This window comes from Aegilops tauschii, chromosome 2 (assembly GCF_002575655.3).
Source record: "Aegilops tauschii subsp. strangulata cultivar AL8/78 chromosome 2, Aet v6.0, whole genome shotgun sequence".
Classification (NCBI taxonomy): Eukaryota; Viridiplantae; Streptophyta; class Magnoliopsida; order Poales; family Poaceae; genus Aegilops; species Aegilops tauschii.
The window spans coordinates 171,634,815-171,641,102 of NC_053036.3; the positions used below are offsets into that span (position 1 = coordinate 171,634,815).

The 6,288-nt window shown below is 49.7% G+C and overlaps 1 long non-coding RNA gene across 1 annotated transcript; it reads left to right on the forward strand.

Annotated features, from left to right (window-relative positions):
• The first annotated feature begins 235 nt into the window (after positions 1 to 235).
• On the forward strand, positions 236 to 2,028 carry LOC109734697 (uncharacterized). Its single transcript, XR_002225909.4, has 2 exons — positions 236 to 890; positions 1,525 to 2,028. It is a non-coding gene; the product is annotated as an uncharacterized lncRNA (long non-coding RNA).
• The last annotated feature ends 4,260 nt before the right edge of the window (positions 2,029 to 6,288 follow it).

The following is a 6,288-nucleotide window of genomic DNA, read 5'->3' on the forward strand; positions in this document are numbered from 1 at the left end:
TAACAGAATAATATTCTGTTACGCGAAACAGAATAGCCCAGATGTATATACGCGAATAACAGATCTGTTTGGGAGGGAGTAGTTAGGCCCTTATAGGACAGCACTATTCTAATCCCAGGATTAGAATAGTTATTCGGATCACCGTCACCCTTTAAGGGCCCGACTGCTCCCTCCCAAACTTCCAGAACTTGCAGATGAAAAAAGACCATGCCCCACGCCCACCACTTCCCCCCTCCTGATCCAGACCCCCCCACGCAACCATCGCCACACATGGCTCCAACATGCGGCCACGCCGGCCTTCAACTGTTCTCCTCCGTCGGCGAGCAGCCACGGCTGTCCTCCGCCGAGCCGCCCTCTCCCCCGACCTCCAACCGCCAGCACGGCCCGCCTCCAATCACCGGATCCCGCCACCGCGGCCCCGCCCCACCGCCAATGCCGGGATCTCGCTGCCACAACCAACACAACCCCCACGCATCGTCGGGGAACCCCACACCTCCACCACAGCAGGGATCTTGCCGTCGCGAGCCCCACACTCCCGCACCGGTGATGCGGCACCGCGAGACCTAGATCAGACCGTCGTGCCTCATCCAGCCACTACACTGGCTCGACACCTGGATCCGGCCGCTGCCCCACCCCTGCACCCAGATCCAGGTCCCCGACCGTCGGTTGCCGCCGCCACACCAGGCCCTTCCCCCTCCATGCTTCTTATCCCGGTGCCTGGGAGGAACCCCCACTACCGAGCCCCTTGGCAAGCCGGTTAGCACTCCCTCCCTCTCCCTACGACCGTCTAGCTCCAGCCATATGAACTTCCTCCGACAACACTCCCCTACAGTGTGATTTTCACTGCCATGCATCGATGAGTAGCCAAGGTGCTTCTCCTTCTCGCCTAGGTCAGTGGCTTCCCCTGCTGAAGCTAACACTAGAATTTTTTTGAAAAGACTGAATTTATACTTTACCTTAACCCTGAATGAGGTGATGAAAAATGGTGCTCCTACTATGTATTGTTGTTTTCCTCATATACTTATAGCAGTTTAGTAATAGAAAAATCAATAGTTCAATGTACTTGGTACCGGAAAGATAGTTCAGAAATTTTTATGTGACACTTTAGTAAAAACCAAAAAAAGTAGCAGTTCATGAACAAAATAGTACAACATGTGTGCTAGAGCATTTAGCTAAATGTTTACTTATTCGTGGCAAAAAGGAGTTCAACTTCTATTGATAGAATCTCTTCTTTTTCAGGAACAAAATGGTTAATAAAGAAATCTTGAGTACATTCAGATAGCCCCCCTATTTTTCGTAAAAAATCTGCACAAAGCTCCACACAGGCAATTGTTGATCCCTAGACTAGTTCGATCAGTTTAGATGTGTGCAGAATATTACATGTAGTTCTTTGGGTTTCCTACTTTCATTTTGATAAATATATTGATGAAAAAAATGTACCTATACAGAAATGATGGTTCAGTTCAAGAAAAATGGATGCTTGCTAATTTTGTGGTTTAAAGTTTTCTTTGTGTTTTGTTACAGCAGTTTAGAGTATTTATATAGAAGAAGAAAAAATGGCACCTGCACCGGAGCAGCAGGACGGCTCCAGCGACCAAGGGCCTCCCTCTGCCATCTCTTAAGTGATTTTTTATGTCTGAAGTTCAGCTATACCTGCAGGTGCAAAAAATAGGTGTGTTGGTCCATTTGTTTTAGTTTGACAAGTCGGTTTTCTTCCAAGTTTATCTCCAAAATCCATCGACGTCGTGGAGTTCTAATCCTTTAGTTTCTGTGAAGAAGAAGAACGACAGCGGCATATTTCTCTGAACTTCCCATTTGGCCACAACTAGACCCCAAGAAAAGTGCATGTATAGGGTACTGTTACAACCAAAATATGATGTAAAATGCAGAGACGAAAAAAGTGAATATATTGAGTAGTTTCTTTTATTTTCTTTCGTATTTTCTCTGACAATACATGACAGTCTATCACTTGTATTCAAATCAGATCCTTGTTGATGAGCTCATACATTTCTAAATAGTATGCGTTCATATTGTGTCGCCTAGAAAGTTCAACACCGCTGTCTCGGGCTGTTCAACGATGCGGCTCCATGAAGTTCGCTGCTGCAGCACCTAGATCACAGTGACATTGAACTGAGAAGTCAAGTGCGTCTCCTTTCGGTCCTCTCTGCTTTGCTACATGAAATGGATCCTCAGTCCCTCCTTCGTATTTGTATTTGAATTGCAGTGCAGACGCAGTTTGAGCTACCCTATCTCTCTCTAATGCAAGTTTGCAAAGCCATGTTCGGCTATTGGCCCCAGCAGCCTCTAGGTGCTCGCCACTGTACTCCGTCCATCCTATCCTGCCAGATGAGTTGGCCGCCTAGACAAGTCCGTCGCACCCGCAGTAGGTGTCAAAACCGGCGGATCTCGGGTAGGGGGTCCCGAACTGTGCGTCTAGGATCGATGGTAACAGGAGACGGGGGACACAATGTTTAGCCATGTTCGGGTCCTCTCTATCGAGGTAATACCCTACATCCTTCTTGATTGATCTTGATGAATATGAGTATTACAAGAGTCGATCTACCATGAGATCGTAATGGCTAAACCGTAGAAGTCCAGCCTGTATGACTATGGTAATGAATGTCCTCATCCGGACTAAGCCCTCCGGTTTATATAGACACCGGAGGGATCTAGGGTTACGTCAGGTCGGTTACAGAGAAAGGAAATCATCATATTTGGTCGCCAAGCTTGCCTTCCACGCCAAGGAGAATCCCATCCGGACACGGGTGCAATCTTCGGTCTTCGTATCTTCACAGCCCATCAGTCCAGCCCATGGCTAATAGGCCGGACACCTGAGGACCCCTTAGTCCCGGACTCCCTCAGTAGCCCCTGAACCTGGCTTCAATGACAAGGTATCCGGCGCATAGATCTGTCTTCGGCATTGCAAGGCGGGTTCCTCCTTCCGAACTTCAAGATAGTCTTCGGACATATTGAATGTGTCCGGACCTGTAACGCGCACCACACACAACCACAGAGAGAGAGAAGATAATACTCCACGGGTCCAATCCGCTGACAACTTTTTACAACATGACATCACGCCTGCCCGGTCATAATTTTGAACCATTTTTCGTCTGTCGTTCCGCGTTTCAAGATGCGGTTTCCATTGGCACGTCTTGTCAAAGCAGAGATCGTGTCCCCTTATTGCGGGATTTTTTATCGACACGGACGTGGGTAACCCAACCGTCTTTAGGGTAAAACTCCTTGGGAATAGGCAAGCTTTAAGGCCCGGGAGGAGGCGTTCGATATTCACGGCCTTTATAAAGGGTACAGACCCGTCTTTCTTCTCCACGCTGGCTTCTTCCTCAACCCTTACTACCTCGAGTTCCAACACCCGGGTTTGAATCACTGCAAGCCTCATCCGGATCCAGCCGTCGAGGCCGGTGAGTGGCTTCGTCTGTCAGAGAGGACGATATCGTGAAGCTTCGGGTAGCAAGATATCTGACCGCAGAAATCCTCCATCGGCTTCCCACGGAAGGGCAGGTTATCCCCACCCCCAGATCCGGCGAGAGGGTCGTGTTTGTTTCCCACTTCCTTCGAGGATTAGGGTTTGCCCTTAATCCATTCGTCCGGGGCCTCATGTTCTATTATGGACTAGATTTTCACGATATCGCCCCGAACTCTATTCTTCTCATCTTGTCATTTATCGTCACGTGCGAAGCCTTCCTCCGAACTCCTCCGCACTTCGGCTTGTGGCTCAAGACCTTCAATGTGAAGCCGCAAGTGATGGAGGGGGAGCAAGCGGAGTGCGGTGGAGCCTCAGTGAGCAAGCTTACAAGCACTATTTGGCTAAAAGGATCCTTCACAGAATCTTCCGACTTATGGCAGCAAGAGTGGTTCTACATCACCGGGCCTGTGGTTCCAAGTGGGCAGCTGCACCTGCGTTCTGATCCAGCCCCCCAATTCAGCTTGCATCATGGATTAACAAGGGGCTGGACTGGGGATCAGTTGATGAAGTGCGAACTCTGCAAAGTCGCATCTGAAGCCTTATTGAAAAGGATATTGATCTTGTCAACATTATTCAGGTAATGCTAGTCCGCCGGACCCTGTTGTGCCAGCGACGGCCTCTCCGCATGTGGAAGTTTAATCCTGAAGGGCCACAGACTCTTCAGGACTTCTTCGGCACTACACACGAAGGAATGTGGAAATTATTTTTAGGGAAACGAAAATAATGACCGGACACCACCGAAGATACCGGCCTAGACTATAACCATCCGGATACCACGGTAAGTACTCGTCCGCCGAACACCTCATAATTAGATATCCTGTGGTAAGACACTAAGCAAACCATCTTTTTCTAGCGCTGGATAAAGAAAGCGGAGCGGATCAGGTGTCCGGCCCCTCTTCCCGAAGACGCAGCGTCCCCCTTGTTAACAAGGATGCTGGCACCAGCGCCGTACCAGGCACCGGTAGGGGAGGGTAAGGCGGTGAGTGAGAAGACACGGGATGACCTTTGTTTCAGAGGTAAATTGGACACTGAGTCCGGAGAAATTGACATTTCCTCGCCCGAAGACAAAGGCGAAAGAGAAGCAAGTATCCCTTCTCCATTTAGGGAGAAAAGGGACGCCTCCGAAGGTTGGGAGGGGCGGTCTCCTAAGAGGGGCAAGATGCCACCGTCGAGTGGCTCGGGATTGGAAGGCGACGCCATTGAACAGCTCCGTCATGAGGACAAGCCCTCAACCAAATCGTAAATGAATCCGGGGTACTTTGATAGCATCTCGCTCCTTTCCTGTTACCGAAGAGACATGTGACGTGCCTGTGTATTTTTACAGTTTGGCACAGAGTTTTTCTGGGCAATCCTCTTCTTCGGGAGATCTCCTCCCAGAGATGATGGAAAGTGAGACGCCTCCCCAGACCTCCTCGCCCCATAAGGCGAATGACTCCGAAGTGTCATCTCAGAGGGTTTTTCTTGATCAACAAGCGGTGCAGGGGATGAAAGAGGTAGTACCCGAAGGTGGACCTACGATCGTCCGGGATTCGGGGGCTAATAATGAAAGCCCTGGACTGTCCGGTTTTCAGCCAACGGTGATTCTGGAGACGGGTGAAGAGGTTCCTTCAAAGGATGGTCGTGCTCCTACAGTGGCTTCCGGAGACCTGGCGGCGCCGGATATATTGAGGGATATGCTGCGACAAGCATCTGTCTCAGGGGAACAGCGTACCTTGATGGGTACGGTGGTTGAGAAGATTCTGTCTGCAAAGAGCAGATTGAATGAAGGCTTCATGAGCCCGCTAAGAGGCTTCGAGGTTTGTGATGTAATATTTTCAACTATATTTTATTTGCAAAGATGCACCTGTGTATAGGTAGTAGCCCCAGAGACTCGGGTTGGCTTCCCATGGGAGGCAAACGGAGGATCAAGAAGAAATACTCAAGGACTAATCTGATTAATTGGAACACAATCTGCTTCCCCCCTGGCTACTTCCTGAACTACGGATATTGTCGAGCTGCAACGGAAGCTTGATGTGGCAGGGGATTACATTGCGTTAATCAATATGCGTCTTGACGAGTCGCAAGGTATGTATTCGGAGCAGTCCTTTCCCATATATTTTTGTAATATAAGCATGATGCTAAAAGTTATATGCTGGGATATGCATGGCTGCAGATGGTGCTGCTGCCGTTGAGATTCTTCGGGCGGAGCTGGCCTGGGCCAAGGAGCAGGCCCGGTTTAGTAATGCGGCTGCCGAAAAGGCGTCGGCTGAACTAAAGGCGGAACAAGCTGCTCGGCGCCAAGATGAGGAGAAGATATCCATGATGGCGCTTGAACTGAAAAATGCTACTGGCCACTATGAATTTCATGAGAAGGAGAATGAAGCCAAAATGGCTGAACTTGAAAAGGCCTTACTAGAGGCAAAAGAAGCGCGGTCTGAATCCAGAGCAGCCCGTGAGGAGATCCGGCAAGCTGGGGAGATTGTGGCCGGTAAGCCCTTTTTGCTACAGGCTAAGTTCGGCGATCCGAACTATGCTCGGCTTAACCAAGTGTGGAGTTCTCCGGAAGAGTTTTTAGACTTTCCAAAGAGTTCTTCTGATGCGGCGCAGTTTTACCATGCACGAGAAGGGTATGCAACGGAGAAGCTTTTCTGGTCACAATTTGGCGCGTCAAAGCGCCCTCTATTGCTGAATGAACAGATGTCCCAATGGGCCGAGCTTCATAGGATATCCGGCGCTGCCATGAAGAACATCATAATCCGGCTGTGGCCAACAGAGCCTGTTCCGAATAGCTACTTCGGCTTGGTGCAGCGGCTTGTTGATGCGGC